The sequence below is a fragment of the Dromiciops gliroides genome, chromosome 1 (assembly GCF_019393635.1).
Source record: "Dromiciops gliroides isolate mDroGli1 chromosome 1, mDroGli1.pri, whole genome shotgun sequence".
In the NCBI taxonomy this organism is placed as follows: Eukaryota; Metazoa; Chordata; class Mammalia; order Microbiotheria; family Microbiotheriidae; genus Dromiciops; species Dromiciops gliroides.
This window is the reverse complement of record NC_057861.1, coordinates 414,778,629-414,805,583: the sequence shown is the minus strand read 5'-3', so window position 1 is coordinate 414,805,583 and position 26,955 is coordinate 414,778,629. Positions and strand designations below refer to the sequence as shown.

General features: G+C 39.0%; 1 protein-coding gene and 1 long non-coding RNA gene across 2 annotated transcripts in view; one reads left to right on the top strand and one right to left on the bottom strand.

The window, feature by feature from the left end:
- The window catches only part of LOC122734903, a 54,173-nt gene extending 34,166 nt beyond the window's left edge, over positions 1–20,007 (top strand). Inside the window, exon 3 of the long non-coding RNA XR_006354087.1 lies at positions 19,440–20,007. This is a non-coding gene — a long non-coding RNA (uncharacterized LOC122734903). The remainder of the gene's footprint in view (positions 1–19,439) is intronic.
- FYB1 (FYN binding protein 1) overlaps positions 1–26,955 on the bottom strand; it is a 203,214-nt gene that overhangs the window by 174,751 nt on the left and 1,508 nt on the right.

Sequence of the window (26,955 nt, the reverse complement as noted above, 5' to 3'; positions counted from 1 at the left end):
TAGTCTAGATAATAGACACTCTTCATGCAGTTGGTTTTTAGTGTTTATATAGTGAAGTCAAACTTTTTTGAGTGATTATGGATATTATTTTGAGACCCTCCAGTATTCTAATGCTAATCTTCAAAAAAGAGCATCTGGTAGTCTTAACCATATATGGTAATCTTCTGTTTGGATTTTGCAGATAAAATCAATAAGGCTTGGGAAATGATTAGATATGTGGGTGGGGATGAAATAGAAGAAAGAGCTAAGGATGTCTCCAAGGTTGTCTTTCACCTGGGAGACTGAAAAGATGGTAGACTACTTAAAAGAAATAGGGAAGGGGGCAGCTAGGTGATTCAGTGAATAAAGCACTGGCCCTGGATTCAGGAGGACCTGAGTTCAAATCCGGCCTCAGACACTTGATACTTACTAGCTGTGTGACCCTGGGCAAGTCACTTAATCCTCATTGCCCAAACCAAAAAAAAAAAAGAAGAAGAAATAGGGAAGAAGAAGTGGGTTTAGGGGTAAATATAATGAGTTCTATTTTAGACATGTTGAGTTTGAGATGCCTATGGTATATCTAGGTGGAGATGTCCAATAGACTACTGGTGATACAGGAGAGAGATGCAGGCTAGATATGTCCATGTAGGAGTAGTCTGCAGAAAGAGAATAATTAAATCCATGGGAATTGATGAGATCACCAAGAAAGTAAATGTAGAAGGAAGAGAGAAGAAGGCCTACTATAGGACCCTGGAGGACATTTATAAATTAGAAGCAGGATATGAATAATGATATATAAAATGGAAGAGAAAGGTATGTCATAAAAATCCAGGGAGGAGAGAATTTACAGAAGGAGGGAACAGCCAAGAAAGTAAAAAACTGTCAGGATGAGGACCGAGAAATGAATATTAAGAAATTAATAGGGGCAGCTAGGTGGCACAGTGGATAAAGCACTGGCCCTGGATTCAGGAGGACCTGAGTTCAAATCCAGCCTCAAATACTTGACACTTACTAGCTGTGTGACCCTGGGCAAGTCACTTAACCCTCAATGCCCCGCAAAAAGAAAAAAAAAAGAAATTAATACATTGTTAGTAACCTTAGAAAGAACAGTCTCAATTTGGAACTATGCCCTAAGGGCTGTGCATACCTTTTTACTTAGTAATACCACTACTAGGCCTGTATCACAAAGAGATCATAAAAAAGGGAAAGGGACCCACATGTACAAAAATATTTATAGCAGTTTTTTGTGATGGCAAAGAATTGGAAATTGTGGGAATGCCCATCAACTGGGGAATGACTGAACAAGTTGTAGTATATGAATGTAATGGAATACTACTGTGCTATAAGAAATGATGAGCAGATTTCAGAAAAACCTGGAAGGACTTAAGTGGACTGATGCTGAGTGAAGTGAGTAGAACCAGGAGAAAATTGTACACAGTAATAGCAACATTGTGCTATGATCAACTATGACAAACTTAGCTCTTCTCAGCAATACAGTGATCCAAGGCAATTCCAAAGGACTCATGATGGAAAATACTCTCTAAGTCCAGAAAAAAGAACTGTGGAAGCTGAATGCAGATTGAACCATACTATTTCTACTTTGTTTTGTTTTGTTTTTTGAGGTTTTTCCTTTTTGTTCTGATTCTTCTTTCACAGCATGACTAATGCAGAAATATGTTAAATGTGATTGTACATATATAATCTATATCAGATTGCTTCCTGTCTTGGGGAGAGGGGAGGGAAAAAAATTTGGAACTAAAAATCTAATAAAAACAGATGTTGAAAACTATCTTTACATGTAACTGAGAAAAAATACTACTAAAACTGAAAAAAAAGAAAGAGCAGTCTCAGTTGAGTACTGTAATATTAAGAAAAATTGTCCTTCATGGTTGTACTTTTAAAATATCTTATGTAAATCCATCCCACCTCTGACATTTATTAGCACTGTATGTGACCCTGGGTAAGTTTCTCTCTTTACCCCAGGTACCACTCTAAGATTGTAAGTTACAGAGCAAATGGTGGATCTTCATTGGTAAATATGTGAAGGTAGAAATGACAAGATTTGACAATGTATGGGATATGTGGGGTGAATGTAAGTGGGAGATTTAGGATGACATGAAGGTTTGGGTCCTGGGTAGCTAGGAAAATAGAGGTATCCTTAACAGTGAGAGGGAAGCTTAGAAGGGGGAAAATTAGAAGGGGGAAGATAATAAGTTCCTTTTTAGACACATTGAATAGGAGATGTCTGAAGTAAATCCACTTTGAGATATCCGAAGAAGCTGGAGGTATGTAACAGGAGAGAGGTTACGTTTGGATATATAGATCTGGAAATCAACATCATAGAGAGAAATGGATCTATGGGAACTGATAAGATCACCAAATTAAGCGATATAGAATAAAGAGAAGGAAGGCAAGGTCAGAACATTGGGCTGCCCATTCGGAAGTTACTAGCATCCTCTTAATTTCTCATTCCATGGTCATTTCTCAGTTCTTATCCTTCTTGACTTCCCTTCAGCTTTTGACATACTTGAAATCCCCTTCTCCTAGCAACTCACTTCTTCCATAATGATGCTTTCTTTTGATATATTGTCACCCCTCTCCTGCCTCTTAAGGCCAGCCACAGTTGGAAGGCATGACTGTTGGAAGAACTAGCAAAGGAGGTTGAGGTCCAATAGGTAGGGGGAGAACCAGGAGAGAGCAATATCAGGAAAACCTAGAGAAGAGAGTTGACTATTTGGCTAAAATGCTACAGAGAGGCTGAGGTTGCACTAACTTTGTCATTACTAGGGGGACTTCGAAGTGATGATGGCCTATAGGTAGTTGGTAATAAAATACACATGGATGTATGGTAATTTGAACAAAAAATAGGCAAAGAATGTTGATTATGGATTGATATCCTTCTGGAGGCTTATATTGGACCTTGTCCTGTTCAACATTTAAAAAAAAGATCTATCCATCTGTAACGATTGGAATGATGCCACCTACTGGAGACTTACTGTAGAAGAGTTCCGCCCATGAAGCGAAGGTCTTTGAGGGCAAGACCAGGAGTCTTTTCTTTGGCATCAGGAAGTGACGCGGGCTAGTGGGAGGAGGAAGGAAGAGACTGGCGCTCAGTCTCGCTCTCTTTCCTGAGGACGCTGGTGGAGAGCGGAGCTAGAAATGTGCTCTCCCTTTAATAGATAGGAATCTAGGCCTTTTCTTCTCTCTTTACCAAATTCTTATTCTCCTTAATAAATGCTTAAAAGTCTAACTCTTGCTAAAGCTTATAATTTATTGGTGACCACTCATTAGATATTTTAGACAGTTTAGCTAGAATTTTAGCCCTTAACACATCCATCCATCCATCGCAACAACTTAGATGCATGTGAAATGGGGCTTTGATGAATGCCCAGATCACCTAAGATGGAGACATCCCACAGTAGATGCCAAGGACCAGCTTCTGGGAAGAGACATTCTCATTTCCCCTACCACATGGGTGGGAACAGTCTCTTTCCATTGGCTGTGTAGCTAGAATAAACTGCATCTTTATAACTATCAGACTGAGACAGACTATCTTTTTTTTCTGCTGGCATGGGAGTTGGGGGAGGGAGGGTGAAGATAGCCCTTCCCCCGACCAGCTCACTTCATGGCACCTGTGCTATGCGTAAACAGGACCTTTATCCCCTGGCCCCTGGCAGAGAGTGAGAACCAAGCTGTTCCAGTCGGATAGTTTTAAAGATACAGCCTAGTCTAGATTCACAGCCAATGGAAAGACACTGTTCCCAGCCATGTGGTAAGGTAATGCAGGATGTCTCTTCCCAGAAGAAAGTCCTTGGCATTTCACATGGGGGTGCTCCATCTTAGGTGACCTGTGCATGAGACAAAGTCCTGTTACAAATATAGAGGTAACATAAAGCTAGGATGGACAATATTCTGGATAAAAACATTAAGAGTAAGAGACTAGCTTGAATGAAGAACACAAAACAAATCTCCCCTCCCCCCCAACTCCAAACAAATGAATGGACAAATACCATCCCCCCATATAAATACCCAAGTTCGTTTTGCAAAGTCCTAGAAGCTTTAGTCTGCTACAAGGTCAGTGTCAACTGACTGCCAGTTATGACAACTGGTTAGCCAATAGTGACTACTTAAAAAGTTCATGCAAACTCAGCCTTCATTAATAATAGTATTATATCCAGATCAAAGGAGGTAATCGATTCATATTACTGTTCAGACCATCTCCACAGGGCTGTGTTCAGTATTTTTTTGGGGGAGGGCAGGGGGCATATTTTAAAAGGTACATGGGAAAATGGAAAATTGGAGGATGGATCAAAGGGTAGAGGGTGTAGAGACTGTAACTCATAAAAAAGAACTAGGTATGTTTAGTTTGGAGGAGAGAATGAGAGGGGACAAGGCAGTTGTCTGTTTTAGGCTGTCATGGGGAAGAGGAAGTAGACATTCTAGAGACAGAGGGCAAAGCTCAGGTTACATCCAAGACAGGATTAAGCTCAGTGTAATTTTAATGGGGCTGGGAAGATTCGTCATTATAGCCAGGCTGCTGGAAGAGGCTGTCAGCTCTATCCCTGGGCCTGTTTCTATGGCCTACTTTTGGGTTTTCTAAACCTCAGGGTAATTTGTATGACCTGGTCTCGGGAACTGGGGTCAAGGAGGGGATGGATGCTGTATGTATGTTACAAGGAATGGAAAAGGAGTATGAATTCTCACCCTCCCCCCTCAAAAAAAAAAAAGGCTCAGCAGGAAGCTGAGCTGTATGTGTGTGTGAGAGAGAGACAGAGACAGACTGACAGACAGACACACACACACACACACCACTGTCTGAGGTGGTAAATTGAATTCAGTCCTTCTAAGGTGTGCAGGCTGGAGACTTCAGATAGTGAGTCAGAAGGACTTTCCAAGAGAGCTGTGGGTCTATATCACAAAAGAGCCAGAAATGTGTAGACTATCTCTGAGGTTTGTTTTCCTACCCTGTCTCATAGTGAATGGGCTATTAACTCTGCCCAGGAAACAGGAGGGCCACAGGAGCAGAAAGTATAAGGGAGATAGGAAGACAGTGAAAACAGCTGAACAACTAAGCCCCGGAGCCTAGATGAGAGAGACTTCAAGCTGTTCATAGGCCAAGTGTATTGACTGGACTTGGGAGTCAGGAAGACTTGAGTTCAAATCATGTCTCAGACACTAACTGTGCTACCCTAGGCAAGTCACTTACTCTCTCTGTGCCTCCATTTCCTCTTCTATAAAATGAGGGGGTTGAACTCCATGGCTTCTAAGGTCTGCTCTAGCTCTAAATCTTTTATCATGTGAGCCTGTGTCACACACTGCAGTGACAGTCATGAAAACAGAATAGAATTTGACACAGCTCAGAAGCCCAGACCCAAAGAAAGAGCTGGAACCCAAGAAAATAAGCACAAGAGTCACAATGAGGAGGAGTAAACTTGGACCTTGCCCTTCACTGGTCCTCTCTGGCATGTGAACTGTACAGATCCAGGAGAGGAGTGGACTCTTAACAGCACTGAGTTTTCCTCAGTTGGGTAGGCCTCAGCTCCATCTCAGTCTGGAGCAATTATGTAAATCTTTGGGGAAGGTAAGGCTCAGAAAAGGGATGGCTGTTTGACTCCCTACAGACTGGGGGGCAGGAGGTCTCCTCAACCACAGCGTGGCATTTAGAGTCAGAGCCTGGTGTTCAGAGACAGGGCCCACTGGAGGGCAGAACCTTCTGGATTATTTATGGACAACTATGAAGGGTTTTGTGGGGGTTTTTTCTCCTCTTGTATCTAATAAATTTACTCCATTGCATATCTTGTTAGATTGGTGCTTGCAAAGGAACTGGGGCCACCTAGAGGAGAGTTAGGAACAAATCAAGTTCCTATGTTCACCGGACATTAGAACCTTAAGACAAGGCAAACATCTGCCATTATTACTGACCTTCAAATATGTCTTGAAAGACTCTTCTATAATGGGGCACACAGGTCACACACATAAATCCATGACTTCTTTCTCTACCACTACCCAAAACCCTTCTCACCCTGCCCTACAGCCCTTCCTCTTCACTGGTCATTTCCTACTGGAACTTCCATTTTTAGGAAAATGCCCAGGTCAACCATGTTCACTTTGGGCTCCACTCTTGACTCCAGTTTTCTATGCCCCTACAAATGCACCTTTTCTCCCACCTTTTCTCTGGCTTCCTCTTATGTGTTGTCTTCTCCCATTAGAGTATAAATTCCGTAAGGGCAGGGACTGCCTTTCTTTTTACTTATATTTGTATTCCCAAGGCTTGGTACAGTACCTGGCATATAGCAAGTATTTAATAAATGTTTGTTGTCATTGGTGTTAGTACATAAATTTAAAATTTTTTTATATTTATTTATTTGTTTGCAGGGCAATGAGGGTTAAGTGACTTACCAAGGCTTACACAGCTAGTAAGTGTCAAGTATCTGAGGGTGGATTTGAACTCAGGTCCTCTTGAATCCAGGGCCAGTGCTCTATCCACTGCACCACCTAGCTGCCCCCATAAAATTTTCAACAATTAAAGCTGTCCAAGAATGGAATGACCTGGTTTACAAAGTAGCTCAAATCAATCAACCAATAAGCATTTATGAAGTACCTGTTTGCTGTGATAGCTATTAGAGATGCAAAGAAAAAGCAAACACATCCCTCAGGGAGATGTTTAATGAAGGAGATAATACATACATAAAATGGTACACATAGGATACATATATAGTATGTATCTCTTAGAGGAGAAGGTGCTAGCAGCTGGGGACAAAGGGACAGACCTCCCATAGAAGGTGTCATTTCAGCTCAGGGTTGAAAAAAGCTAGAGATTCTAAGAGGTGAAGGCGAGCATTCCAGGCAGGGAGAACAGCTAGTGCAAAGGCATGGAGATGGGAGATGAAGAACATCAAGTAGGTCTGTATTGCTGCTTCATAGAATGTGTGAAGGGGAGTAATGGAGAGGAGAGAGGAGTGAGGTAGAGAGAACAATTGGAAGACTATAGGCAAAAATGAAGGGGGAAGCTGGGGTAGTGGCTGTATGAATGCAGAAAAGGGGATATATAGAAAGATGTGAAGGTAGAAACAAGATTTGGGAACTGATTAGATATGTAGTGTGAATGCAAGTGAAGAGTCAAGGGTGAAATTAAGGTGGTGAGCCTGAGTGACTGAGAAGGTGTTGTCTTTATCAGCAATTGGAAGCTCGGAATAGGACTGGGTCCTGGGGGAAAAATAATCAGTTCTGTTTTATGCATATTGAGTTTGCCATGCCTTTAGGAAATGTTGAAAGGCTGTTGGGGATGGGGAACTGGAGCTTAGGAGAAAGGTTGCAAAATGGTTAGAAGTGTTAGACCTCTAATCAGAGAGATCAGAGTTCAAATTATACTAGTTATATAACCTTGGGCAAGACACTTAACCTTCTATCTCAGCTTCCTGAGCCATAAAATGGAAATAATAGTAGCATCTACCTCCCAGGCTTTATGAGGATAAAATGAGATAATATCTGTAAAGTACTTTACATTTCTTAAATAAATGCTCATCTAGGGATTTGGGAATCCTCAGTACAGAGATTATCATTGAACTAGCTGATGAGTTCACCAAGTGAAATAGTGTCGAGTGAAAAAAAATAAGAGAGCACAGGAGAGAGTCTTGGGAGTATCCATAGTTAGCATGACATGGATGAAAGTCTAGCAAAGGATACTGAGATGCATCAGTCAGAGAGGGAGGAAGAGAACTCCCCTTTCTCCCCGCAAAGAGCAATGCCAGGGAGTAATCAGGAAAAGAACAGTGTCACATGTTGCAGACAAGTTAAGATAAATAAGAATCGAGAAAAGGCCGTTGGATTTGGTAATGAAAACATTATTGATAATTTTGAAGACAGCAGTTTTAGGTAACAGATGAAGTCAAAAGCCATACTGCAGAGAGTTTGGAAGAGCAAGAGGAGAGGAAATGGAAGCACCCGATGTGTATATAGTTTTTTCAAGAAATTTAGCTGGGGCAGCTAGATGGCGCAGTGGATAGAGCATCGGCCCTGGAGTCAGGAGTACCTGAGTTCAAATTTGACCTCAGACACTTAACACTTACTAGCTGTGTGACCCTGGGCAAGTCACTTAACCCCAGTTGCTTCACAAAAAAAAAAAAGAAAAAGAAAAAGAAATTTAGCTGAGAAGAAAAGAAGAGGTATAGGATGACAGGTTGCAGGGTTGTAGGATCTTTCTTTTTAAAGGATGGGTGAGACATGAGTGTGTTTGTAGGGAACAGGGAAGGAACCCATAGATAGAGAGAGATAGAAGATTACAGAGACAAGATAATAGTGGCAGCAATCTTCTGGAGAAGACCCAAGGAGATGAGATCAGGGGTACATCTAAGGGGCTGGCTCTCACAAGAAGGACCATCTGTTTGTCAGAGACAGGAGTGAAGAATGATGTCAGGTGATGCGAGATTAGGAGAAAGGAAGAAGATGGAGCTCTTGAGGAATGCTCTCTGTTTTTTCCATAAAGAGTTAAGATCTTGAGCTTGAGAGGGCATGAGGCTGGGCTATGGGAGGCTTGAAGAGAGAAGATTTGGAACTGGTGCTTCAGTGAGTGATCACGTGGGCTAAATGACCATCTGTCAGATGTTAACTGGAAGCTCCTTCTTTGCCTGGGAGGTTTCCTTTCCCTGAGCCTAACTTTATTAGGACCATCCATTCTCTGTCTGAAGAACAAAATGATAACCTTTATGGTTCTTTTCAATGCTTAAGATTCTATCATGTGATAGCTGGGGCCATTGAATTTAACCCAACAAACGTATTAAAACATACTGCGCTTAGCATTCTTAAGGGGCTTACAGTCTGATATAGATCCTAAGTAAGAAATTAAGATGGACTGTGATGGGGGTAAGGGAGCAATATAGACAAATGCTCTAATGACATTTGAGAAGGCATAATTATTCCATGGCTATCTGACGAACTGGATGTGCAGAGAAAAGAGGGTCAAGGACAAGGTCTGGGAAAGCACCCATGATAAAATGTTTAAAAAGGAGAAAGTGAAGGGGGCAGCTAGGTGGTACAGTGGATAGAACACCAGCCCTGCAGTCAGGAGGACTTGAGTTCAAATTTGGCCTCAGGCACTTGACACTTACTAGCTGTGTGACCCTGGGCAAGTCACTTAACCCTAATTGCCTCACAAAATAAAATAGAATAAAATAATAAAAAGGAGAAAGTGTAGTCAACAATGAAGAGAAGGTTTAGTAGGCTAAGAAGGCTTAGTGTGTAAGGGACTAAGCAATAACCTGGAAAGAGTGAGACTTTCCTTTGAAGTGTCAGAGTTTCTCCCCCACCCCCCATCTTGCTGTAGGAACAAATGATACACAAGGGATAAAAAAATCCCCAAGCTATAATTCTGCCAACTCTGGTATATTTAATTAAATTAAAGACCAATTTGTTTGAAAATATTTTTGTGTGCCAAGTCAAAGCACTCAGCCTTCTACAGAAGAGTATAGACAGTACAGCCATTGTGTGAAAATAAACTGGGAGGAGACAATGAAGGCTCTGTGGCATCGCAAAAAAATTGGACAAGGGATTATTACCTGAACAACCAAAGAAGTCAGCTGCCTGTTCAGGGAATCTTCTCTGGTGCCCCTCAGGAGAAACAGAGACTGGTGCATTTTCTACTTTAAATTAACCAACAACTTAGGGACTTTAGAAGGGTAGAAGAAAGTAAATGAAACCTCAGGCAAACATCTACCAGTCTGTAAAGGAGGGACATTTAACTCCAACTTGAGCTCTTTCCAAAGTGTGAAAACCTCACTTTGTGTGAGCCTGTGATAGACCTCTGTGGGCACCACCCCAGGATGCTGTGAACAAGAATTCTCCCCAGATATTGAGCTCATGCTGTGAAGGCCCCACCACCCAACTCCCTGTCTTCTCTAGAACTTGAGTCTGAGGGTGGGGAGGAGGAGGATGTGGCAGCTTTAATTCCACTCCCTCACTCTGGGGGTATTTACACACACTTAATGAAATTTCTTTCAGACTCTATTTCCTTCTCCTTTCCTTTTCTCTATCTACCATTTCTACTTTCCTCTAAAGCAGAAGTACTTTTCAGAATCATGTTTTTAAATGCATGAAAATAAGATATATTGGATGACAAAGGAAACTAGCTATATTGAAATAGTTTTAAAAATATTTTAATAAACAAGGCTAAGAATCCCTATTTTTTTTTAAAGTGAGGCAATTGGGGTTAAGTGACTTGCCCAGGGTCACACAGATAGTAAGTGTTAAGTGTCTGAGGCCGGATTTGAACTCAGGTCCTCCTGACTCCAGGGCCAGTGCTCTATCCATTGCGCCCCCTAGCTGCCCAAGAATCTCTATTCTAAAGCCTGAAGTGGCAACTTTAGGTGGAGAAGACCAGACATTTCACCAGGTTGAGAAATTGAGTGAAACATTACTTTTCCTGTAAGGCCCTTCCCTTTGTCTGCCCCGGCCCCCATCCCCATTTCATCAAACTTGATATGAGGGACTATACAGTATTCAATGCTGTGCATATAGAGATGAAGCAAGATTAAGACCTGACTCTCAGGAACTTGACAATTGAGTGGGGAATAAAACAAATACAAATATGTAACATATTTGATTGAGAGTATAGGAAAGCCGAAACAAAGACAAATGATTGACTGGAAGAGGAAGGGGCACTGCCAGTTGGGAGAAATTAGAGAAGGCTTCTTGGAAGAGGTAGAACTTAAGATGGGCAGGTATTTGGAAGACCGCAGTCCCTAGCAGTTCTATGTATGACAACTTACCTAGTTTCCTCCCCTTGCTCCTGTATTAAAAAATGCCATCATATTGCACTGAATGGTTTTTATTTCATCTAACTTAGCTTGTGCTTTAGTTGTGGGCTCAGTTTCTTAGGGATCCTAATAGCCAGTAAGTAGTATCTCTAAATTCCAGTGAGTTCCCTCTTTTTAGTTATTTTCTGTTTATCTTGTACCTAGCATGCTTTGTATATATTTGTTTACATTTTTCTCCTTCATTAGATTGTAAGCTTCTGGAGGGCAGGGTCTGACTTTTGCCTTTTTTTGTAGTCCCAATATTTAGCACAGTGCCTGGCACACAGTTAGTTGGTTGTTGTCCTTCCTTCTTGAAGAGGACCAAAACGACATCCCTATGTTAGAGTGAAGTTTCAGTGTGTTCAGCTGTGACCAATATAAGCTCTAAGGAGCTACCACAGGTTGGGCACAAATAGTCCATGTGAATATATGGGGTAGAGTCTCTAAATCTGCACACCTCACATTTCTTTTGAGCTATTTCGTTTGTTTTGTTTTTTTGGTGAGGCAATTGGGGTTAAGTGACTTGTCCAGGGTCACACAGCTAGTAAGTGTTAAGTGTCTGAGGCCAGATTTGAACTCAGGTCCTCCCGAATCCAGGCCTGGTGCTTTATCCACTGTGCCACCTAGCTGCCCCCAAAGATTTATTAAGCACCTACTATGTGCCAAGCACTGTGCTAAGTGCTAACAACCAGACGCATCTTTTGTTTTTGTTTGTTTTGTTTATTTGTTTGTTTTGTGGGGCAATGGGGGTTAAGTGACTTGCCCAGGGTCACACAGCTAGTAAGTGGCAAGTGTCTGAGGCCGAATTTGAACTCAGGTACTCCTGAATCCAGGGCCTGTGCTTTATCCACTGTGCCATCTAGCTGTCCCTCTTTTTTTTTTTTTAATTTTTTATTTATTTTTTATTTTTGTGGGGCAATGGGGGTTAAGTGACTTGCCCAGGGTCACACAGCTAGTAAGTATCAAGTGTCTGAGGCCGGATTTGAACTCAGGAACTCCTGAATCCAGGGCTGGTGCTTTATCTACTGTGCCACCAGCTGCCCCCTAGCTGTCCCTCTTTTGAGCTATTTCAATTCTGCTTTGCTCATAGAGCATAGCACTTTCTCTGATGAGGGTATGCCAAGCTAAGCAGTCCTTTGCTAGTATCTCCCATGTCATGCAATCAGTTCCAAAGTTCTTCAGAGAGACCTTGAGAATGTCCTTGTATCACTTCTTCTGACCACCATGTAAGTGCTTGCTTTATATGAGTTCTCCATAAAATAGACTTTTAGGCAAGTGTACTTTTGGCATTTGAACAATGTGGCCAGCCCATAGGAGTTGTGCTTTCTGCAGAAGAGTTTGAATGCTTGTATATAACCTATATCAGATTACTTGCTGTCTTGGGGAGGGGGGGGAGGGACGGAGGGAAGAAAAATTTGAAACTAGAAATCTTATAAAACAAATGTTGAAAACTATATGTAACTGGAAAATAATAAAATACTTTCATAATTTAAAAAAGAGTTTGAATGCTTGGTGCACAGCAGGTGTTTAATAAATATTGATTGATTGGCTACCTGATGTGACAAAAAGCTAATAAATCTGGGATTGTGTAACAGTTTGGGGCAAGGAATCCTGTTGGTCTCTCCAGCTGGTTAATTCATGAGAAATTATCCAATGTTACAAGATCACACCTGGAAATCTGTCCTTTGATAAGGCTTAGGTGTATTCAGCATATATTAGTCCGGTGTGCACCAGGTATTAATTTTTTTTAAGGTGGACATTCATGGAATACTCAAACATCAAGGACACTAAACTTTAACTAAATGTAATTGTTTTTTAAATGAACAATAAGACTTCAAAATTACAAACTTTAAAAATGAGACACAAAACACCATTTTGGGGGAGGGGGGGAATTAGACATGTTACACTCACTGTACCCAAGCTTATGGACTTAAGTATTTCTCCTCAAGTACTTTCTCCGAACCCCAGAATGAACTGCAGACTGCTGGGCCTCTGGGAGAAGCTGATGGAAGGTCTAGAATTCTTGCCTTAAAGGGTGACAGTTTTACTGTCTTTGGGTCTTTTCTCTGTTTCAGGGTCTACCTTAAAAAAAAAAAGTTCTCTAAATGAGAAAATGGAGAAATTCCCCATAGTTACCAACTAATGTAACTAAGGACCCTCATGCAAATCTAAATTCCTCATATTTAAGCTGAAGGCTAAGTAAGCCCTTTCCACCCAGTTCTCTCTTCTGCTGAAGAATATAGCCTTCTGATAATACTTCACAGTTCTGTTAGCAAGTCATCCACTGGCCTTTTCTCCAGACTACCTGCAGTCCTTTGACATGTTAATTGAATTCAAACAATATTTGTTATGTACCTACTGTCTGTAAAGGCTGGGTATATCAATATAAATCTCCTATGCTAGTGCTAGGCCATAGAGCCCTGGGCTGGGCATACAAATGCAAAATAGTCCCACCCCTCAAGGAGCTTACATTCTGGGTAGGAGGGTGGGAGGAGAGGTGAAGGGAGAGGGATACAAAACCTAGATACCTAGATACCTAGAGAAGCAAATACAAAGCTTTGTAATGTTTTCTTTGCTTTCTAAGTTGTCTATATGTCTCTCAAATTTTAGGAGAGTGAGAGCGAGTGAGCAAGAGAGAGACAGAGAGAGAGACAGAGAGGAGAGACACAGAGAGAGACAGAGGAGAGACAGAGAGTCAGAGAGAGACAGAAAGACAGAAAGAGACAGACAGAGACAAAGACAAAGAGACAGAAACAGACATACAGAGACAAAGAGACAGAGAGGAGAAACAGAGACAGAGTCAGAGAGACAGAAAGAGACAGAGATGGCAAGGAGAGACAGAAAGAGACAGAAACAGAGAGAGACAGAGATAGAGACAGAGTCAGAGTCAGAGAGAGAGAAAGATAGACAGAGACAGAGAGAGAAAGAGAGAGACAGACAGAGGCAGAGAGGAGAGACAGAGAAAGAGACAGTCAGAGAGAGAGAGAGAGAAAGACAGAGACAGAGAGGAGAGACAGAGACAGAGAAAGACAGAGACAGAAAGAGACAGAGAGAGAGACAGAGAGGAGAGACAGAGACAGAGTCAAAGAGAGAGAGAGAGTTGGTGGTCAGCAAAGTCCTACAAGCATGATTTGATATCAGTGACTTGGGTTAAGATTTGGCTGTTTTTTAAAAAGACAGGAAGAACTATTTGTTATCAGAGTGAGCAGAAGGAGAATGGAACACACCTCCCTCCCATTTCTCATGAAAGAAAAAGAAAATAGGCATCTCATCATCATACCTTAGGGGTTCTTTTTTTTTTTTTTAAATACCTTAGAGGTTCTTAACCTTTTTAGCAGGCAGCTAGGTGGTGCAGTGGATAAAGCACAGGCCCTGGATTCAGGAGGACCTGAGTTCAAATTCGGCCTCAGACACTTGACACTTACTAGGTGTGACCCTGGGCAAGTCACTTAACCCTCATTGTCCCACCAATTAAAAAAAAAGTGTCATGGGAAAGAGAACTGTGGATTCTGAGTGCAGATTGAGCCATGCTGTTTCTACTTTTTGGCTATTTTTCTTTTTTCTTTTTTGAGATTTCCCCCTAGTGTTCAGATTCTTCTTTCATAATATGGTGCAGAGGTATGTTTGATGTGATTATGCATATATGGCCTGTATCGGATTGCTTTTTGTCTTAGGGAGGGGGGTGGGAAGATCTGGGACTAGGAATCTTGTGAAAGCAAGTTTTGAAAGCTAACTTTCCATGTAACTGGAAAATAATAAAATATTATTATGAAAAAAAAAAGTGTGTCATGGGTAGATTTATCCCCTAAAGACCTGGTTGTTAAACATTTGACAGCTCACCCCTGATATAAGTTTATCAAAATATTAAAGAAAACCAGTTCACAGTTTCCAGGTTAAGAACCATTGCTCTACACAGACTGAAGCTTCTTAAACTGTGGGTCATGACCCCATATGGGGTCACATAACTGAATGTGGGGGTCATGAAAAATTTGGCAACAGTAAAGGGTTATGTATGCCTATTTTATATACCTGGAGTCATGTAAAAAATTCTTGGGCAAAAAGAGGTTGAGAGTGGAGAAAGTTTAAGAAACCTTGCTCAAGACCAGTGGTGTTTGCAGGGCACATACAGGGAGAAGCACTAACATCCTAGCTTCTTCCTACTCTAGTTAAAATAAAACAAACCCCAAACAAAAACCTATGTAGCATGTGAACAGGAACTCAAGAGGGAACATGTGTAAATGGGATTGCATCTGCAAAGTACCCACAAGTTAAAGGGATGGTCATGGAAATGATCAATTAATGATTCTGGGAAGAATGATATACACAAATGCAGAATGGGTATATATATATGGAAAAATGACTATCATAAACTTCCATAAACTACTGATTACCAACTCTGGTTCTATTCTAATTGATGTCTTGGAAATCAGTAGATTCATTTTTTATTACCAATATACTGAACCTTCTAGCCCTCTATTCCTTTCAAGAAAAGATTAAAAAAATAAAATCACTGTGGTTTCTATGTCATATCCTTACTGTCAGAAGTCCATGTGGCATTTCCTACTCTCATATCATGCAACCCACTGCATCCTATCACATAACCAACAGCTTTTCAGAGTTAAATGCGGCAGTGACTAATTTAAAGAAACGATTTCCCTCCCAACATGGTACACAGCTCCCTTGCAAAGTTGGTGGGATCCTAACACTGTGTAGGTTTGCATTATGTATTTTTTATTCTGGATCTCTGTGATTTCATCTTTTTAGCAAAGTCTCTGGTGAAGAAACTCCCCCCACCAACATACCAAGACAATAGTTCCAATTTACAGTCTTAGAAAGTTGCCTGGGGCTCTGGAAAGTAAATGACTGGGCCAGGGCACATGGCAGGCCTTTAGAGCAGGCCATTTTGACTTTGAAATAGGATTGTTTTATCCACTATAGCAGGTTGCCTCTATAAATAACTGCATGCATGAATGAATGAATGAATATACACATACATAGATATGAATATGTAAAAACACATACAAACATATGTATATACTTGTGTTTAAGTATATACACACATGTGTATATATAATATAAATTATGGGGAGAAATTATTCCCATTTGACACATGACAAAAGACTTTATTGTGAATATATATACAAATTCATTAGTCAGCTATTGTATTGACCTCTAGATCGTGATTATAAAAGTCTGTTGAGAAATACAAAATAATACATTTGGGGAATATCTCAAAGAAAGTACACAGTATGGTATGTACCACCAATTAATAGAAAAAACTCTATACGTTAAGGAAATAGATATACAACTCATAAGGAAAAACATTTCTACTACATTTTTTTTCTTCATGGGAACTTATTTAGAACATTTTTTATGGGACAACATATAACTCTTAAAATGACAACTTGAATCTGGAATGCTACCACTAGAGTTTTATAAAAATGGTATTAAAATTTAAAAATTAAAATAAATTGAAAATTTTGAAGGTTTGTTAAGTTTGCATAGAATTTTTTATCTTTCTTCATGGATATTTTCTTCTTTCAGCTGAGAGGATGCTTTTCTAGGCCTTTTTTTTTTCTTTTACTGCATATAAATTGTGTGTACTACCCATCCTTAAAAAACAACAACAAAAGGGGCAGCTAGATGGCACAGTGGATAAAGCACCCACCCTGAATTCAGGAGAACCTGAGTTCAAATCCGGCCTCAGACACTTGCCACTTACTAGCTGTGTGACTCTGGGCAAGTCACTTAACCCTCATTGCCCTTCAAAAACAAAAACAAAAACAAAACCCAAAAAACCAAACCAAAAAACCCCCCCAACAACAAAATCCTGAGTGGACCCTACCATTTTTCTATATCACTCTTCCCTTTCACAGCCAGACTACTAGAAAAAGCAATCTATACTTATTGCCTTTACTTCCTCTTTTCTCATTGTAAGCTGGCTTCCATCCCAACAATCTACTGCAATTGTTCTCTCTAAGGTCATTAGTGATCTCTTTATAGCTAAATCCAATGATCTTTCCTCATATTTCTTGAACTCTTTAAAGCATCTGCCATTGTCATCTCTGCCAAAGGCCTCACTTCGAACTTTACTGAAAAAATTGAGGCCATCCATGTTGAGCTCCCTTTACTCTTCAGTTCTACACTTTAAATCTTCTTATCATCTCTCACTCTTTCCTCCTTTGATCCTGTCTCTAAGGAGGAGGTGGTTCTCCTTTGCCAAAGCTAACTTGTGTGCTTGATCCTATTCCAGCTCTTCTGGGAGCCTGCCAGTTTGTTATACCCTCTCTTAAATCTTTAGCAACTCTTTATCCACTGGCTCTTTATTTTTTGGCCCCAAAATATACCCAAATCTCCTTCGTGGTTTAAAAACCACACAACTTCTATTTGACACTACCATTGTTTCAACCTATTATGTTTATGGCTTTCTTCCCTTTCATAGGCATTTTTCACTCCTTAACTAGAAGTGTCCCCCAAGTCTCTGTCATGGGTCCTCTTCTCTCTCTCTCCTCTCTGCTTCTCTCCCCACTGCCCTAGAGATGGCTACTATTAGATACAAATAGGTATCTATATAAAAAATTATTTTGTACATACTTCTACTTATCAAGTCTTTCTCTAGATATAGATAGCATCTTTCTTCATATGTCCTTTATAGTTAATTTGGATATTATAATAGTTAAAATTACTTATTTACTCAAAGTTGTTCTTAAAACAATATTTCTGTTACTGTATACAATGTTTTCTTGGTTCTGCCCATTTCACTACATGTTTTTCTAAAATCATTGAGCTCATCATTTCTTATAGCACAGTAGTATTTCATCACAATCATACACCACAACTTATTTAGCCATTCCCCAGTTGGTAGGCATCCCCACACTTTCCATTTCTTTGCTACCACAAAGAAAACTGCTATAAACATTTTAGAATATATAGATTCTTTTCCTTTTTCCCTAATCATCTTTGGAAATAGACCTAGTAGCAGTATTGCTGGGTCAAAAGGTTTAGGAAGTTTAATAACCCTTTGGGCATAATGCCAGATTGCTCTCAAAATGGCTGGATCAATTCACAATTCTACGAACAATGAAATAGTGTCCTAATTTCTCTACATCCCCTCCAACATTTGTCACTTTCCCTTTCAGTCATTTTAGCCAACCTGGTATCTCTTCTGTTTCTATATTCTCTCAGTGATCTTATCAGCTTTCATTGGTTCGATTATAATCTCTAGTCAGATGACTCCCAAATCTACATTTCCATCTTTCAATTTTCTTCTCAGTTTTCAGTCCCATATCACCAATTACCTGCTGGCCATGCCCACCTAGATATCCCATAGACATCTCAGACTCAACATGTCTGAAACAGAATTTTCTCTTTAAACTCTATTTCTATTGAAGGCATCACCATTCTTCCATTCACCCATGTTTATAATTTCAGATTCATCATTGCCTCTTTTACTCTCTCTCAACCCCTTCCATATCTAATCATTTGCCAAGGCTTATCAATTCTACTTTGACAACATCTCTCATGTATCACATACTTTCTCTCTACTCCTATAAAAAAAAAAACATTCTAAACTGGAACCTCATCATATCTCATGTGGTCTACTGCAATAGCCTCTTAATTTGGCTGCCTGAACCTAGCTCTCTCTGCTACAATCCATCTTCCAGATAGCTGCCATATTGATGTCAGGTTTGTCTTCCTATTGCTTTTAAAATACAAACTACTTTATTTGGAATATATAAGATCATGGATTTTGAGCTGGGAGGGAACCTAGACATCACTGACACCATCCTTCTTATTTTACAAGTGAGGAAACTTGAGCCAGTGGAGTTAAGTTCAAGGTCACAGCTAGTGTTTATGAGAGAATCCAGGTTTTCTTAATTCACAATCCACCACCCTAACCACTATACCAGACTGCTAAAGCCCTTCTTAGTCTGTTGTCACTTCATCTTTCTTTTCTTTTCTTTTCTTTTTTGGTGAGGCAATTGGGGTCAAGTGACTTGCCCAGGGTCACACAGCCGGTAAGTGTCAAAGTGTTTGAGGCTGGACCTGAACCCAGGTTCTCCTGAGTCCAGGGCTGGTGCTTTATCCACTGAGCCACCTAGCTGCCCCTTTTGACAGACTGTTTCTATCCCTCCTCCCACCCCCATGGTCCATATACTCTACATACTTCCTATAACTGTACTGGACATGCTCTCTTTCCTCCATGTCTTTGCATATCTGGAAAGCTCTCTCTTCTTATCTCAGTCTCTTGTCATATTTAGTTACTTTAAAGTCCTAGGACTCAATGACTAAGATAAAACGACTAAGATTTTACTAATACTTTGGACACTAAAAGTATTCTACTTCCCAAGGAAGCAAAGAAGAGTCAAGTCACCAAATATTTATGAAGGACCTACTATGTGCCAGGCATTGTGCTAAGCATTGGATATGCAAAAAAGGGCAAAAATTGACCCTGCCATCAAGAAGCTAACAATCTAATGGATAAGACAACATGAAAATGGCTATGTACCATACACATGCATATACACACACACACACACATATTGTACTATATGTGTGTATATGAATTCTAATAGGGAAATGTTTCATGCATATATGCCTGTGTGTATATTATATAATTTATATATAATATATGTATAATGTATTATCTCTCTCTCTTTCTCATTTCAGAAGAAAGTCACTAAGCCAGAATGGAAACCAAGAAAACTGGGAGGCAGAGATGAGCAGGGAGAAGATTCCAGCCATGGGAGATAGCCAGTGACAATGCAAAGTTGGGAGATAGATAGGGACAGCAAGGAGTCATTGGATCTAGAAAGACTAGAAAGGTTGGAAGGGGGCAGGTTATGAAGGGCTTTAAAAGACAAACAGAAAATTTTTATTTGATCCTGAAGGTAATAGGGAGCCACTGGAGTTCACTGTCAGCCAATCAATAAACTTTTTTTCTTCTTTAATTGTAATCTTTTTAAATAAACATTTTTATTTAAAATTTTATATTCCAAATTCTATCCCTCCCTCTCTTCCTCCTCCCCTAGGTGGTAAACAATTAGATATGTTATAAATGGGCAATTATGTAAAACATTACCATATTAGTACTTTTGGATAAGAAGAATAAAAGAAAAAATGAAAGAAAGTGAAAAATAGCATATTTTAGTCTGTGTACAATCAATCTTAGTTCTTTCTTTGGAGGTGGATAGTATGCTTCATCATTAGTCCTTTGGGATTGAGATGGAAGGTGATCAAGGAGTTAGAGATTCTCCTTTTCCCTGGTTTTCCCCCATTAGAATGTAAGCCCATTTAGGGAAGGACTTTTCTTTCTTTTTGCTTGCATGTACATTCCCAAAGTTTAGCAAAATGTCTGGCACAGAGTAAGAGCTTAATAAATGCTTGTAGACTTGACCTTTCCAATGAGGAAATTTGTCTTTTCTGAAAGGAAAGCCCTACTTCTGTAACTTGAATCCCCCCCCCTCCCCTTAATCAGCATTTGGAGGGCTTCCTTCCCTTTTTTTTGTCTGTCAACTAAGAAAGAGATATATTTGACCAGAAGCATGCAAATAGAACATTACAAGAAATGATAAAACCCTTTATAAATATTATACCAAGAAATGAAGAAATGGTGAAAACACCTTTGTACTTGAAGCAGGCTCATCTATGCCACCTCCAAAAACATGATTAGAAATATTTTTGGTCATTGCCATTTGATAAAAGTTTACAAAATAAATGTTTCATTTCCATGAATTCATCTATGAAGCCCTTTTTACCTCTAGAAGTCAGTGCACAGTGCCTGGCACATAGTAGGCACTTACTGAATCTATATCGATGGATTGATTGACTTGTTCTCCTTGATCCCCAGAGGACAGTAGGGGAGAAGAGAACACATTTCTCTCTCTACCCAGTACTTGCTTCTGTCATAATGGGTCCTTTTGAAATAATCACAATAACTGAGAGATAAACAACCAGAGATAAAAAGGGCTCATTTCTGAAGTAAGAATTCAATTTTGACCTCAGTGTGAACATTAATCATTTAGTAACATTTATACTTTTTAGTTTGATATACATTTCCTTAAAAGCCAGTCTGCTAGGGGCAGCTAGGTGGCACAGTGGATAGAGCACTGGCCCTGGAGTCAGGAGGACCTGAGTTCAAATCCGGCCTCAGACATTTGGTGCTTACTAGACTAGTTGTTAGATATTGGGCAAGTCACTTAACCCCAATTGCCTCAAAAAAAGAAAAGCTAATTAAAGTAGTAGAAAAACACCTGGAGGGGCAGCTAGGTGGTGCAGTGGATAAAGCACTGGCCCTGGAGTCAGGAGGACCTGAGTTCAAATCTGGCCTCAGACACTTGGTACTTACTAGCTGTGTGACCCTGGGCAAGTCACTTAACCCTCATTGCCTTGCAAAAGGAAGAAAGAAAGAAAGAAAGAAAGAAAGAAAGAAAGAAAGAAAGAAAGAAAGAAAGAAAGAAAGAAAGAAAGACAGACAGATAGACAACTGGAGAAAGAAATTAAAATAATGTAAGATTACCATAAAAAAAAAAACAAAAAACAAAAATTAAAAAAAAAAGTCAGTCTGCTACAGTGGATAGAGTGCATAGATATATGGTCCTGAGAAAGTCCCTCTGCCTCTTGGCACTTACTACCTGCATGACCCTAGGTAGGCAAGTCACTTAACCTCTATATATCTCACTCAACTTCCTTGAACACCTCCTAAGTTTACCAACATCTTGTAATTTGAAGTCCCTGCATTAACTAATGCCATTTACATTTTTCCCATTTATATCCAGTTAAGAAATCTTTAAAAGAAAAGTATAGTTAATCACTAAATTTAAGAAAAACAGTGCTTGCAATCAAACGATAAGTATCACATATAATTATGGGTTAGTCAGTCATCGACAGTATGATATAATGGAAAGAGCCCTGGTCCTTAGTATCAGAGAACCTGTGATGAAATCTTACTTCTCCTATGTACTGCATGTATAAATAAATGAGCAAATCACTTAACTTCTCAAGGTCTCAGTTTCCTAATCTGTCAAGAGAGGGAGTTGAACTAGATAGACTCTGAGATAGCTTCTTTAGCTATATTCCAGCTCTTATTCTATGATACAAGTAACTACCTGACAGGCTAATGTTTGTAAGGCACTATGGAAAGATGCAGAGGAAATGGAAGATGTGGATCGCATCCTAGAGGGACTTAGAACTCACTGGGGAGGTGAAAGATACATGCCTGGAAGGACAAATGGATAATTTAGAGCACAGATTATTAAAAGAAAAAAATATTTTGACACTAGATGTTTTGAATACATGAGTGTTGAAGGTTTGAGTTTACTGTCAGTCAATAAGCATTTGCTAAGCACCTACTATGTGCCACACACTGTGCTAAGCACTGGTGATACAAAGAAAAGTAAGACAGACCCTGCTTGGTATAAAGGGGAGAGTTTAAGGGAAGAAGTAAGATCTGAGAAGGTGATAGAAAGGCCAAGATTGATGGGGAAGGGCTCTTGCTTGCTACTCCTCTTGCCCCAAGACATAGGAGGTCAAAACTGGTAACTTCTAGTTAGAGTTCTTTTTAGTGGGCACCAGAAAAAGAGACTAGGAAATACTTCCATTCTTAGTAGAGGGATAACAATAATAACAATAATAACAATAATAATAACAACAACAATAATTACTATTATTATTATTATTATTATAAGAAAAATTTATATAGTGCTTACTATGTGACAGACATTGAGCTATGCATTGTGATTATCTCATTTGCTTCTCCCAACAACCCTGGGAGGTAGGAGCTATTATTATTCCCATTTGACAGATAAGGAAACTGAGTCAAACAGAGGCAAAATGACTTGCAGAGTATCACTTTGGTACTAAGTACCTTAAGCTAGATTTTTCAATCACTGACATACATATAGACTTGTATATGGCATTTAGTAATATCTACCTTCAGAAAAAGAACTGATATGTGGAAGTATGTATTGTATGCTTCCACATATTTATCTATACCAAATGTTGGTCTTCTCTAATGTAGGGAGGATAACAACTTGGAACTCAAAATGTAACAATTAAAAAAATAAATATAATATTATGAGGGGCAGTCAGGTGGTACAGTGGATAAAGCACTGGCCCTGGATTCAGGAAGATCTGAGTTCAAATCTGACCTCAGACACTTGACACTTACTAGCTGTATGACCCTGGGCAAGTCACTTAACCCTCATTGCCCTGCAAATATATATATAGTAATGCACAAAACAAAACACAAAGGAAACCAGTTAGGTTGAAATACAAGTTCATAGACCCCACATGAACCCTTGTCTTAGAACCTTTCCCACTCAGAACAGGAGTTATACAATGTTGCCTATTCTTGCTGTTATTATTGGATATAATTCTAGAACTTTTATCTATGCTAATAAAGAGAGAAAAGAAATTAATAAGCATTGTGAAAAAGGAGGCTAAAACATCTTTACATGGGATCTCTATATAATAATTTATTTATAAAACTTAAGAGAGTCAATAAAATCATTAGTCAAAATAATAGGCAACTTAAGAAAAAGAGCAATATAAGATTAAATTCACAAAATAATTAGCATCTTGATGTACTACTAATCAAAATCAGAAAAAATAATAGAAACACCATTTAATATGACAAAATGTACAAAATTCTAGGGAATTAATATTCTAAGACATATATAACCTTGTATAAAATCCCAACCATAAAACAAATTTTAAAGACATAAAGGAAGAGAGATATTAAAATAATCATAAAGATGATAACGCATCCCAAATTAACCTAGAGATGTAATGCTGTGATGATCAAAATGTTAATGGCAACCTTTATAAATAAAATGCTAAGAAAATTTAAAGTAAAGATCAAAAAAGCTTAAGAATACCAAGCGAAATTATGAAACAGGAAAAAAGAAGAGAAAGAACTTGCATTTTCAGATTTCAAACTATACTGAAAAAGCAGCAATTAGCATAACTCTCTGGAACTGGGTAAAAATAGGAAAAAGAGATCAGTGGAATAGGTTGGACAATAATGAGCCAGAATTAGAGTATGTTATTCAATAAACTTGGGATCACAAAACGCTAGGGAGATATATGAATAACTCAGTGAAAAATGTCTGGAAAACTGGATAGCAGTTTAGTGAAAAAACGGGAAGAAACCAAAATCTCACCCAATAAATTCCAAATGGAAAATTCACAATAAAGAACAAGAAAACAAAGGACTGTTGATTATTGGTAATAAAGTCCAGTTGCTATGCATCCATATTTATGGGCACTGCCACCTAATCTGCTATCTGCTCTAAGGTTCTACACCCTTGGGGCTTCTTGGCTTTCCATTTGCCCTGAAATTGAACTCTTTTATTTGTTGTCTCCCCCATTTAGAATGTAAGCTCCCTGAGATCAGGGACTGTCCCGCTTTTCTATTTGTATCCACAGAACTTAGCACAATGCTTGACACATAAAAGCTTAAAAAATGCTTTTTTCATTTGTTCATTCCTTGACCTCTTTCATATACTTTGTGAATTGATCCCTTAATGCCCTCACAAATATATCTCCTTCATCAAGGATCTCCTCTATATACACTTTGCCTAATCCAGCTGCTTTTCCATTTTTGTTCCCTTTAGCAGCATTTCTGCTTCCTCTATAGGGGCAAATAGGTGTCCCACTGAATAGAGCACTGGCCCTGAAGTTGGGAGGACCTGAGTCCAAATCTCAACTCAGACACTTACTATCTGTGTGACCCTGGTCAAGTCACTTAACCCCCGTTGCCTTAAACATCTGTGCATTTCCAGTCGTTCTGATGTATATATCTTGCCACCAGAGGAGAGAGTGAGGCTGGTGACCTTGAAGTCTTCCCTTACTTAAATCTGATTCACTACAAATCATGACATCACCTCCCAGTGTCGTGGTCCTCTTCAAGAATGAAGGATAGGGGCAGCTAGGTGGTGCAGTGGATAAACCACCAGCCCTGAATTCAGGAGAACCCGAGTTCAAATCCGACCTCAGACACTTGACACTTACTAGCTCTGTAATGAAGAACAAACAACAACTTCCTCTATAAGCACAGCTGTGACAGTAATATTAGAGTCCCAAAAATGGTGGCTTTACTGCCTTGAAAGTGAAAACAGTTGGTTATAACAATCTTTGCAAATCTTTTTCATTTTTCTTTTGTTTTCTTCCTGCTACTTTCATCCTTCAAAAATGCCCTTAGTATGACTTTCCTTATTGTATTGTTAGGGTTGTTGTTATTGTTACTATAACTTGCTTTTTTTGTTTGTTTTTTGTTTGTTTTTAATTTTTGTGGGGCAATGAGGGTTAAGTGACGTGCAGTGATGTATGATGGTACTCACCATGATCATCATCTATCAATTCTTTTCTCAAGGAAAGTATTCTTCATAATGATAATAGCAATAAATTCACATTGTACAGATAATAAAGAAGATCAAAATGGATCAGAAAACAAGGATAATGTGTTTCCTACTATATTAGTGTCAGTATATTCATCTTTTGAGAAGAGATTAGTTGTCAGTAAATAACAAGTCATACATGTGTACAGTCATTTATATCATCTTGGTTTTTTGTGTTATTTTTAAATTCATTTCAACCCACATGCCTCTTTTCTTATTTTCTTGTGCTCTTATTTATATATTTGAATGTGTGTACTTGTTGATGGATGACCAAATAAACTTTGTGTTTAAAATGAAGAAAAAAATAATGTCCAATTTTCAAAAGCATAAAAGGGATAGAGTCTTTAAACCATACCCTAATGAGCTTGATTTCTATTCTGAAGATTCTTGAGGTTTCCCAGGACCCTTTTACAGTGTCCACCAATTCAAAACTTTTTTATACTATATTAAGATGTTTTAATTTCTAATATGGTAAATATCAAAAGATATAACCCATTTAAGCAATAACTTTTTGGAAGAAAGAGACTTCTCAATGATTTTTAAGAGTATAAAGGGATCCTGAGACCAAAAAGTTTGAGAACCACTGGGCTAGAGTAATATACCAAATCTAAGAAGAAACAGTGGAGATGAATGTTAAGTCCTACACTCAAGTTAAAGAAAAAAAAGAATTGCATAAATACAGGATAAAGGAGACACAAGTAGACAACATTTCATGGGAAAAAAATCTGAGGGGCTTAGTGGACTCTAAATACAATAGGAGTAAGTAATGTCATTATGGCAGTTAAAAAATGTGATGAGATCTTAGACTACATTAATACAAACATAGAGATGAAAGATGAAAGAGATGACAACTCTGTGCTGCCATGCTCTGGTCAAACTCATTTGGAATTTTAGGTTTGGTTCTGGTAACTATATTTTAAAGACATAGACAGACTAAAATAAGTCTTCAAGAAGGCAACCAGGATGGAGAAGGGAGTGACGACTCTATAGCTAAGGCAGCTTGGTAGATAGAGTAGATAGAGCTCTAGGCCTGGAGTCAGGAAGACCTGAGTTCAAATCAAGCTTCAGACACTGGGAGAGTCATTTAACCTCTGCCTCAGTTTCCTTAACTATAAAATGGGGATAATAACACCATCTACCTCATAGGGTTGTTGTGAAAAACAAATGGGATATTATTTGCAAAGCACTTAGCATAGTGCCTGGGACATAATACACTCTATATAAATATTTATTTATCTTCTGTCCATTCTATGCCAAGATTATTTGATGGAACTGGGAATATTTCTCTGGAGAAGAAAAGACTTCAGGAGACCTGGGGGACAAAACCAGTCTCTTCTCATGTTTGAAGGAGTGTCATGGGGTGTTTTTTTGTGTTGTTGTTATTTTTTTCTAGCTCTATAAAATATTTTTTGATAGTTTGATTGGTATAGCACTAAATAAATAAACTTAGGTTATAATTGTCATTTTTATTATATTGGCTCTGCCTACCCATGAGCAACTAATATTTTTCCAATTGTTTAGATCTGACTTTATTTCTGTGAAAAGTGTTTGTAGTTCTGGTCATATAGTTGCTGTGTTTGTCTTGGGAGATAAACACCCAAGTATTTTATATTGACCAGAGTTGTTTTAAAAGGAAGGAGTGTCATGTAGAAAAAACATTAGACTTACTCTTTTTGGTCTCAGTGGAGACTTGGGAGAGATGTGGAAGTTGTAGGAGCAGAGTGGAAGTTTCAGAGAGGCAGATTTAGATTTGATGTAATGAAAAACTTTCTGATGGAGGCATCTAA